The following is a 10,724-nucleotide window of genomic DNA, read 5'->3' as shown; positions in this document are numbered from 1 at the left end:
CAGAAAGGTACCTTAGTTGGGGTTTCTGTTGTTGGATAATCTTTTTGTACATTGTGAAGATGTGTCTCTGCCAAGGCACCTTCTGATTGGTTTAATAAAGAGCTGAATGGCCAATAGCTAGGTAGGAGAGAATAGGCGGGACTTCCTGGCAGAGAAAGGAACTCTGGAAAGAAGAGAGGCAGGATTGCCAGCAAGATGCAGAGGAGTTCAGTATGGAGGAGAGAGAAGAGCCATGTGGCAGAATGTAGATTAATATTAGTGTGTTAATTTAAGTTATAAGAGCTAGTTAGGAAAAAGCCTAAGCTAAGGCCAAGCATTCATAATTAATAAGAAGTCTCTGTGCCGTTATTTGGGAGCGGGCAGTCCAAGGAAAGTCCGACTACAAGTTTCTACTGTTGTGATAAAACATCATGACCTGAAAGGTTTATCTTACACTTCCAGGTGACAATCCATCACTGAGGGAACTCAGGGCAGGAACTCAAGCAGGGCAGGAACCTGGAGGCAGGAGCTGATGCAGAGACCATAGAGGGGTGCTGCTTACTGGCTCGCTCCCCACGACTTGCTCAGTCTACTTTCATAGCTAACCCAGGACCACCAGCCCAGGGGGGACACCACCCACAGTGAGCTGTGCCCTCCCACATCAGTCAATCAAGGAAACACACCACAGGCTTGCCTGCAAGCCAGTCTGGTGGAGGCATTTTCTCAATGGAGCTTCCCTCTTCCCAGATGACTCCAGCTTAAGTCAGATTGGCATAAACTCACTGCAGAGATGGTTTATTGTGGTCCCTGAACTCAGATCCATTGCCCTGTTGCTTTGAGGTTTGTAGAGAGGCTGAACATCACAGTGGGGAGTGGGGAGCAAAGTAAAACTGCTTTTATTACCCGATGTGGTGGCTCACCGGTTATCCCCAAACTTGGGAGAGGATAGGAAGGTTGTAAGTTCCAGGCTAGACAGAGCTACACGGTGAGTTCTCTCAACAACAAAATCCAAAACTGAACAAATGAAAACCCCACAAAAACCCAAGTAGGATACTAGGGAAGTGATCAGTGATGAACTGTGCTTGCTGCACCATGGTGAAGCCTGGAGCTCAGCTCGCACATACCCAGCAGAGCATCCTGCTCAGAGCATCCTGCACAGATCTGAGGCCCAGCTCCAAGGAAGACAGCAAATGGGGGGAGCGGGTTGGCAGGGCTTGTAGGCTTCCAGTAATAGCCTCAGGCTCAGGGAAAACCCCTGCCTCAAAGGAACAGGTGGAGAGTGGTGGAAGACACCCAGTTCCTTTTGTGGTCTCTGTATGTGCGCTCACCATGCTCTCTTGAGTGTATGAACACAGGCATACGGACACAAACAAATCAGTCTTTATTGCTGTTATTGTTGTTTTGAGACAGGGCCTCACCGTAGAGCTATGACTGGCCTGGAACTCATATAGAACCACCTGTTTCTGCCTCCCAAATCTGAGATTAAAGAACTGTACCACCACATCCAGCTAAATACATCTTAAAAGAAGACACGGGCTAGGGGTATATCTCAGTCGACTGAGTACTTGTCTGTGCTGAAGAGGAGGAGGTAGGAGCATCCCACACTTGAGGCCAGTCTGGGCCACACTCTTCCTGGAACTGGGAATGAAGCTTACGTAGAATCCCTGAGGCCCTGTATTCAACCCCAGGCACCATGAGGTTGGGTAGCGGTGAGGGTGCCTGGCACTGAGCTCTTAGCTCAAGCCCAAGCACCACATTGAAAAACAGGTACCTGTAGCCCCAGGACTTGGCAGGGATTCAGGAGGATCAGTAGCTCAGGGTCATCCTCAGCTATGTAGCAAGTTATAGGCAAGCCTGAACTATGTAAAATTCTGTCTCAAAAACAACCAATTAACCAACAGCCAGCAACTGCTCACAGTATGGCCAGAATGTTAATGAGAGAAAAGGAAGAGGAAGAGGCCAGGGCTCCATGATTCTGTTTGAGGACACACCGCAATGACCAGAAGACCTCTTACTATCCTACCTCCTAAAGGTTCTTCTCCCTTCCAAGAGCATCAAGCATGGAGTGGAGGGTAAGCCTTTGGGGAATAGTCCAGATTCAAACTAAAGCTTGGAGACTTTGTGGGAGAAGGGCAGGGGCACCAGGGTGCTACAAGGCCTCTGGCTGAAACCCAGCCCCTTTTATTTTGCTTTTTATTTTGAGATAGGATCTGGCTAAGTTGCCTAGGTCAGTGTTTTGGTCAGTGTTTTATTGCTACGAAGAGACATCATGACCACACAGCAACTCTTTTTTTTTGGGGGGGGGGGGACAGAGTTTCTCTGTGTAACAGTCCTATCCTGGAAACTCACTTTGTAGACCAAACTGGCCTTGAACTCACAGAGATCCACCTGCCTCTCCACCTGCCTCTCCTTCCCAAGTGCTGGGATTAAAGGCGTGCGCCACCACTGCCTGACCTGACCACAACTTTTTTTTTTTTTTTTTTTTAAGTATACAACGTTCTGTCCACATGGAGCCTGCAGGCCAGAAGAGGGCACAAGATCTCATTATAGATGGTTGTGAGCCACCATGTGGGTGCTGGGAATTGAACTAAGGACCTCTGGAAGAGCAGTCAGTGCTCTTAACCTCTGAGCCATCTCTCCATCCCCACCACAACTCTTTTTTTTTTTTTTTTTTTTTTTTGCTTTTTCGAGACAGGGTTTCTCTGTGTAGCTTTGTGCCTTTCCTGGAACTCACTTGGTAGATCAGGCTGGCCTTGAACTCACAGAGATTCACCTGCCTCTGCCTCCCGAGTGCTAGGATTAAAGGCAAGTGCTGGGATTAAAGGCGTGCACCACCACCGCCCAGTTTACCACAACACTTATAAAGGAAAACATTTAATTGAGGTGGCTTACAGTTTCAGAGGTTCAGTCCATTATCATCATGGAGAGAAGCATGGCAGCATGCAGGCAGACATGGTGCTGGAGAAGGAGCTGAGAGTCTTAAGTAGACATAACCGTCTTGTTAACTAAGAAACACAGGCCAAATACAGAGTTAAAAGCCAAGAGGTCAGAGCAATAGCTAAGAGCTGAGATTAAAAACCTTACCCTTCACTGCCGCTGCTGTCCTACCTCTCCCCAAGAGGCATTGGGCGCCAGATGTAGCAGGAATCTTAAAAGTTCTTATTAATAAAATCAAACCTAAGCCAAGTATTGGGGTGAACACTGGAAGATCAGAGAGACAGAACAAGCCACAGCTAATCTCACCTGGCCAACTTCTCAGCTGATCCTGTTTCCTCAGACTGGAAGCTTCTGTGTCCTCATATCCGAATAGATCTCTGCTGAACTGTGCTGCTTGAAAACCTGAAGCTTAACCAGCCAAATGCTTCTAGTTCCTGGTCTTCACACCTTATATACCTTTCTGCTTTCTGCCATCACTCCCTGGGATTAAGGGCTCACTTTCTGGGATGAAAGGCGTGAGTCACCATGCTTGGCTGTATCCTTGAACACATGGATTTCTGCCTCTGGAATGCTAGGATTAAAGGTGTGTGCTACCACTGCCTATCCTTTATGTTTAATATTGTGGCTGTTCTGTTCTCTGACCCCAGATAAGTTTATTAGGGAACACAATATTTTGGGGAACACAATATCACCATAGTCGTACATCTTGATCCACAGGCAACAGGAAGTGAACTGAAACACTGGTGTGGCTTGAGCACAGGAGACCTCAAGTCCCACCCCTACAGTGACACACTTCCTCCAACAAAGCCACACCTCCTCTAATAAGGCCACACCTCCTAAGTGCCACTCCCTCTGGGGGCCATTTTCTTTCAGGCCACCACAGTCAGCCTCTCCCTCCTAGGTAGCTGAACGACAGGCCAGCACCACCAGGCTGGTCTCCTTCTCACTCTCCATGTCATTGCTGTTAGCGCCTTTTCCTGTAGACGTTCAAACACCACAGGCAGACCTTCTCCTTTGCTGTGTTACGTTGACCACTAAGATTGCACGCACGTTTATATCTTATTTGGCGTGTGTGCTGGAGGTGGGGTTCTTTCTACCCCTCTACATTCTCCAGGCCAGCCAGTCCTGAGGTTCTGGGTGGTCCTCCGGTCTCTGCCTCACAGTTTGCTGTTGTGTCTTTTTGTGGGCTCAGGTTGTCAGCCTGCCACAGGAGCAGTTTTACCAGCTGAGCTGTCTGGGGCCCCAAATATCTGCCAAATAAATGTGTGGGTGACCAGTGAGGGGGGGAAGGAGGAGGAGTGAACATGTGAATAGTGAGACCTGACTTGCTGACGCTGTTGTAGCTTCCGGTTGTAGCTTGAGTGTCTCCTTTTCTACTCTGAAGTAGGAACTTCCCAGCACTACTTCTCTGATTCATTCTCCCGTGAGTGTGGTGTGGTCCCTTTGCCGCATGCACCTCCCCATAGGGATTTATCCCCTGCCCTGAGAGCTGACTTCCCTCTTTCCCACCTTGGCTCTGAGACCCAGGCTGGACTCTCGCCTGCGGCGGATTGCAGCAGATACCCTGAAGATGAAGACGGTATTGAGGTGGTGAGTGACGTGAGGAGGGAAGTGAAGGGGTGGTGGGGTGATGGTGATGATGATGGTGATGGTGATGATGATGGTGATGAAGGGGACGATGGTGATGGTGGTGGTCATGACGAAGGTGGTGATGATGGTACTGTGGTGCCTTCAGTGAGTGAGTGGTCTTCTCCAGAAGTGTGACTGGCTGGGGCAGGACCCCATCTGCACGTACTGTGCATACTATTTTGCGTCACTTCCTCTGGCTAAGCCTTAGTGGGGGACTGCGGACTCTGGACTTTTGTTCCCAGATCTCACTAGCAGCCTCTCTGCCCCTTTTATTGCTGCAGGAACTTGGGGCCGCAGCAGAGGCATAGCTTTTTTTGCAACATGAAGCAAGGACGGAGTGGATTAGGGTCTCGGCCTGCCAGAACACTGAGGGGCAAGGCCCACACCCCTAGCAAAAGGCAGAGAGCCATGAGGGAGCCTCTAGAGAGAAGCCAGACTGGCCAGTGAAGGTGGCGTGCAGAGGACTGGCCCGGCACCCCTGTGGGGCTGAGCCTCCAAACAGACATTTTCCTGGGGGACATCTTAGGGATGGAGTGAGGCAGGGCCCAGGACTGACTCCGGGCATTTGCTAGTGTATTTTTCTCTGTTCCTCTTTCTGGAAGAGGAGAGCTTCCTGCAGACCCTGGAAACTGGCCTAGAGGTCACCTGTGGGCCACAACGGTTCTCTGTACCAAAGTGGCTGGGATGTGAGAGAAGTCCCAACAACCTCCTGGGTGAGCTCTCCACCTCCTGGAGGAGAATAAGAAAGAAGCTGGGGTGGAAAAAAAGGAACATCTTAGAGGACATCCCTGTCTGCCAACCCCCCACCCCCAGTGGAGGGAAAAGTCTATCCAAACAGAGCAGTGACCGGCCCGCTTGCCAGGGGAATGTGTACTTACCTTCACACCTGCAGACCACTGGAGGGGGAGCTCCAGAGACACCCCACCCCAGGCAAGTGAAGAGCAGCAGGGTCAGCAGGCTAGACCCAGGACTCAGGCCTGGCCTGAGCCGCCAGGGCCCGAGTGTCTTCGCAGCTGTTGCTCAGACTCTGTACCTTCAGGTTAGCCCAGCTCTGGATTCCTTCTTGACTGTCAGTAGTGGGGGGGGGGGGGTTGCAGGAGGGAGGCAGCAGGGACCCCGCCTGCGCAGGCAGAAGTTGGCACCTTGGGCAACGCCTCCCCCACCCTGTTCTGCCATTACTGGAAGTGAGGAAACCTCCTGGGGTCTCATAGAGCTGCCTGCTGGTAAGTCCCTTCCCTAGCGGCAGGGGAGGGCTCCCACAGGCCCGCCAGGGCTCCCACAGGCCCGCTGTGCTGGCAGCCCCAGCCTGGGCCCCCGGGCCCAGCCCCCACTGCGGGTGGTCTCTTGAAGGCAGTGAGAGTGGCGGTGGACAAAGGGGTGCCCAGGCCATCTGCCTCTGCCTTTCTGCCACGGGCCTTGCTGGTGCCAGGGCTTCCTGGGAAAGAGGAACTATTCCTACACGTGTCCACACACCACAAACAGGTGGGTGTGTGGCTGGAGAGGGGGCACCTTCACGCTTGTTCTCTTCCCAGAAGAGCGGAAGCTCAATGGCAGGTGCCACAGCAGCCCTTCCGGCAAGACGCCATCACTCCCAGGTGACCTATTATTTCCTGACTCTCTGGACCCTGAAGTCCTCGCTTCAAAGTGAACCTTCACAGTCGTGGGCAGGAGGAAGGGTCAAACGGTACCTGGAAATATCCATCTGACCACAGCAGGTACTGTAGACCACTCAGCCCTCTGCATCCTGGCCTTGCAGACGGCCTCAGGAGGTGAATGGGACAGTGGGGCTCACAGCAGGCCTCCAGCATCCCCAGAGGGAACTCAGGAGGGTCCAGTGTCCAGATCTGGAGGGTTCTATGTCAGTCAGAGCCCAGGGAGCTGTCTGGGTCAGCTTGTTCTGAGCATGGAGCCCAGGAGTGAAAACCAGGACTCCTGAACATCACCTGAGGGGAATAGATAGGAGGCAGGTCCTTCCAGAGACCAGGGGCAAGGGTCTGTGCTGCTGCCCACTCCGTCTTTAGTGCTAGTGTCTTTTTTTTTTTTTTTTTTTTTTTTTTTTTGGTTTTTTGAGATAAGGTTTCTTTGTATAGCCCTGGCTGTCCTGGAACTCACTCTGTAGACCAGGCTGGCCCCAAATTCATAGAGATTTTCCTGCCTCTGCCTCCTGAATGTTGGGATTAAAGGCGTGCACCACCATACCCAGTTTCCACAGCAACTCTGACATTTAATTGGGGCTGGCCTACAGTTTCAGAAATTTAGTCCATTAACGTCATGGCAAGAAGCATGGCAGCGTGCAGGCAGACATGGCGCTGGGGAAGGAGCTGAGAGTCCGACATCCTGATCTGCAGGCAACAGAAGGAGACTGTGTGCCACACTGAGTATAGCTTGATTAAGCATCTGCCTTACATATTAAGTGTCCACCTATTACTTAAGGCATGTTTGTGCCATTCAAGAAAGGGTTCACGGAGTGGGGGCTGGAGAGATGGCTAAGTGGTTAAGAGCCCTGGCTGCTCTTCCAGAGAACTTGGGTTCAATTCCCAGCACCCACATGGCAGCTCACAACTGTCTGTAACTCCATTCCAGGGATACATGCAGGCAAAACATCAATGTACATAAAATAAAAATAAAAAAATTATTATTAACAAAAGAAAGGGTTCGCACTGAGAGACTGAGCATAGCTTGAGCATAAGAGTCTCAAAGCCCCCACAGCGACACACCTCCTCCAACAAGGCCACACCTCCTAGTAGTGCCCCCTCTATGGGACAAGCATTCAAACACACGAGTTGATGGGGGCCATACCTACTCCAACCACTGCAGGCGTGTGTGCACGTGTGTGCATGCGGAGGCCGGAGGACAAAGGTGTGTGCTTCAATCCTCTTCTCTCACTGAAACTGTCTCCTCTAGGCTGGCTCCCTCTGGCCCACAACACTGGGATTACAGGTGCCCAGCAAGTGGTCTTGCCACTGAGCCGGTCCCCAGCCCTGGTTCCCACCTGATCTGAGACACCTGCCAGCGGGCAGCAGCGGCACCTCAGGTCCACGCCACTGCATTCGTTCATCATCCACACATCAGGGCTGGGAGCATCCGTGACACCTCGTGGCCTGTGGGACAAAGGAGACCCAGAGGTGTTGAGGGCACACCTCTGCATGTCTCCAGCATCCGGGCTGCTCAGGACAGAGTGAGCTGAGGACAAGGACGGCTCCCTCTTCATGCTGGAAACTGAGGTGCAAGGCTGTACAAGTCATTAGAGGACGTATGTCACCCAGGGAGGCAGCCCCTCCTCACTGACCATGGCCCCCAGGCCCCCTAAGCCCCATGGTGAGGCGCCAGGGCACTGGGACCAGCAACCAGGAGTGTTGTGTGCGCTGAGCCCATGGCTCTGCCTGAGGCCTAGCTGTAGATAGGACAGTGAGAGGGTCAAGTGGGGACCTGGGGACCGGTGACAAGCTTAGTCAGGACAGGTCAGATCTCTATAAATAACAACTGAGGAAAACAAAAGGAAGAGAGAAAAGGAGGGCGAGAAGGGGTGGGGGGGAGGAGGGAGGAAAGGAGGGGAAGGAGGGAGGGGGGAGGAGGGAGGGGGAGGAGGGAGGAAGGAAAGGAGGGGGAGAAGGGATGGGGAGGAGGGAGGAAGAAAAGGAGGGCGAGAAGGGGTGGGGGGAGTGAGGAAGGAAAGGAGGGGAGAAGGGATGGGGAGGAGGGAGGAAAGGAGGGGAGAAGGGGTGGGGGAGGAGGGAGGAAGAAAAGGAGGGGAAGGAGGGAGGGGGGAGGAGGGAGGGGGAGGAGGGAGGGGGAGGAGGGAAGAAGGAAAGGAGGGGAGAAGGGATGGGGAGGAGGGAGGAAAGGAGGGGAGAAGGGGTGGGGGAGGAGGGAGGAAGAAAAGGAGGAGGAGAAGGGGTGGGGGGAGTGAGGAAGGAAAGGAGGGGAGAAGGGATGGGGAGGAGGAAGAAAAGGAGGGGGAGGAGGGGTGGGGGAGGAGAGAGGAAGGAAAGGAGGGGGAGGAGAGGTGGGGGAGGGGGGAGGAAGGAAAGGAGGGGGAGGAGGGATGGGGGGAGGGAGGAAGGAAAGGAGGCAGAAGCAGTAGAGGTAGGGGAGATGGGGGCAGGGAGGGCGGAAGTCCCCGTGCACCTTCGCAGGTTTGTCCTCACTGTGTCCATCTCTCAGTTTTGTTTGGGGGACAGAAAAGCTCATCTCTCCCTGAGAAGCAAAAGAGGGAACGAAAAGAGGATGGGGCCCCACATTCCCTTCAAAGACACCGGTGACCTAAGTCCTCCCCTGTGGCCCCAGCGACATGGCTCCATGGCTCCGCCCACCCCAGGAGTACCATACAGAGTCCCGGCCTTTAACACAGGAGACGCTGAAGAGTCAAACAAGGTCCTGGGGGCCACTGTTCAACCCAGTGACCCTGACGGCTGCTGGGGGTGGGAGTCCCAGGACACACTGACTCCACTGGAGTGCTCGCTGGCCTTGTGGGCGGGCTGGGCACTCAGGTCCCAAGGGATCCTTGGTCCCCTGGAACTTCCTGAGCCTGTGGGGCGAGAAAGAATGAAGGGCAACAATGGCCTCGTCAAGATCTGTTACATTGCCCAAAGACCGCTGCCATCACCAAAACCCGTTCCATCCTCGAAGAGGAAATGAAGAGGGTGTGGATATCCTACCAGGGACCAGGTTTCCCAGCCCCACGCCCTGCAACAGGGGTGGCCCTCAACTAAATTCTCCCCTTGGAAATGGAGGTCAAAGCCCTTCCCTCCCACCATCACGCCATACCTCCTTCCAAGGGACGAGGCAGTGACTGGAACTCCAGACTCCAGACTGAGGTGGCAGAGTGGCCTGCACCTGGTCCCTGAGGAGGAAGTCCCCACCTGGGCTGTCCCAGAAGAGAAGGCAGCTTCTCACAGACCACAGCTACTATGGTCAGGCCACTAAAGCCACCCTAGTCAGTACTAGGTCCAAGAAAGAGAAACCCACCTCGGAGCATCTTCAGCCAAAAGGAGGCTCACATACACGGCCACAGCCCAGGATGTCCTTCCTAGGACAGCAACCGTGAAACACAAACAAGGCGGTCTGGACAGCTCAGCAGGTAAAGGCACCGTGGATAAGCCTGACCACTCGAATTACATCCCCAGAATCCACATGGTGGAAAGAGAGAGCAGACTTCTACAAGCTGTCTTCTGTCTTACACACACACAGTGCGCCCCCACATGTATGCACAAATACATAATAAATAAATAAATATATAAACGTAACTAAAATCAAACAAACCACAAGAGCTGGGGGTGTACTCACCCGGTAGATGCTTGCCCAGTATGCATGAAGCCCTAGGTTGGATCTTTAGCACTACATAAATGGGGCATGGTGGCACACACCTATAATCCCAGCACCTGGGAGGTGGAGGCAGCAGAATCAGGAATTTAAGGTCATTCTTGGCTACCTAGTTGGAGGCCAGCCTGTGACCAAAGCAAAAACAAACAAAACCTCCAAAGCCACAGACAACCAATGTTGGCCAGCTGGGGACCTTGTGTGCCTGCTATTGCTGGGGCTGTGGGAGGTGTGCCCACTGTGGAACAAGTCTGGCCGTTCTTCAGAAAGTTAAATGCAGGCTCAGAAGATGGCCCAGCAATTCCACATCAGCCGTGTCTGCAGCTGGACGGTGTCCCCCAACCGATGAATGCGAATAGAAAATATGGTAGCCCTACAATGGGATGATACGTCCTTCTGCCTTAAAGGGACAGGTGATTCCAACACATGCCAGTAAGTCCATTAAACCTGAAGAGTTACTGTGTTGTTCAAAATAAGCCAGTTGGGAACCTAGAGAGGTGGCTCAGTACTTAAGCACGCTTTCTGCTGTTACAGAGGACCCAGGGTTCAGTTCCCAGCACCCATGTGGCGGCTCACAACCATCTGTAACTCTAACTTCCTCTTCTGGCCTAATTAGGCACCTAGGACACACACGGTGCATATACATACATGCAGGGAGAACACTCATACATATAAAATAAATTTTAAAAAATTTAAGCCAGTTGAACAGGACAAATGCTCTGTCGGTCCTTTTTTCTTCTCGAGACAGGGTCTCCGATAGCCCAGTTGACTTCAATTGATATGTCCAGCCTTGAACTTCTGAACCTCTTACCCAGCATTCCTGAGTGCTGGGATTACTGGTGTGCACCATCCCAGCTGGT

Source organism: Peromyscus maniculatus, chromosome 8 (assembly GCF_049852395.1).
Source record: "Peromyscus maniculatus bairdii isolate BWxNUB_F1_BW_parent chromosome 8, HU_Pman_BW_mat_3.1, whole genome shotgun sequence".
Classification (NCBI taxonomy): Eukaryota; Metazoa; Chordata; class Mammalia; order Rodentia; family Cricetidae; genus Peromyscus; species Peromyscus maniculatus.
Note: the sequence above shows the minus strand (reverse complement) of the source record.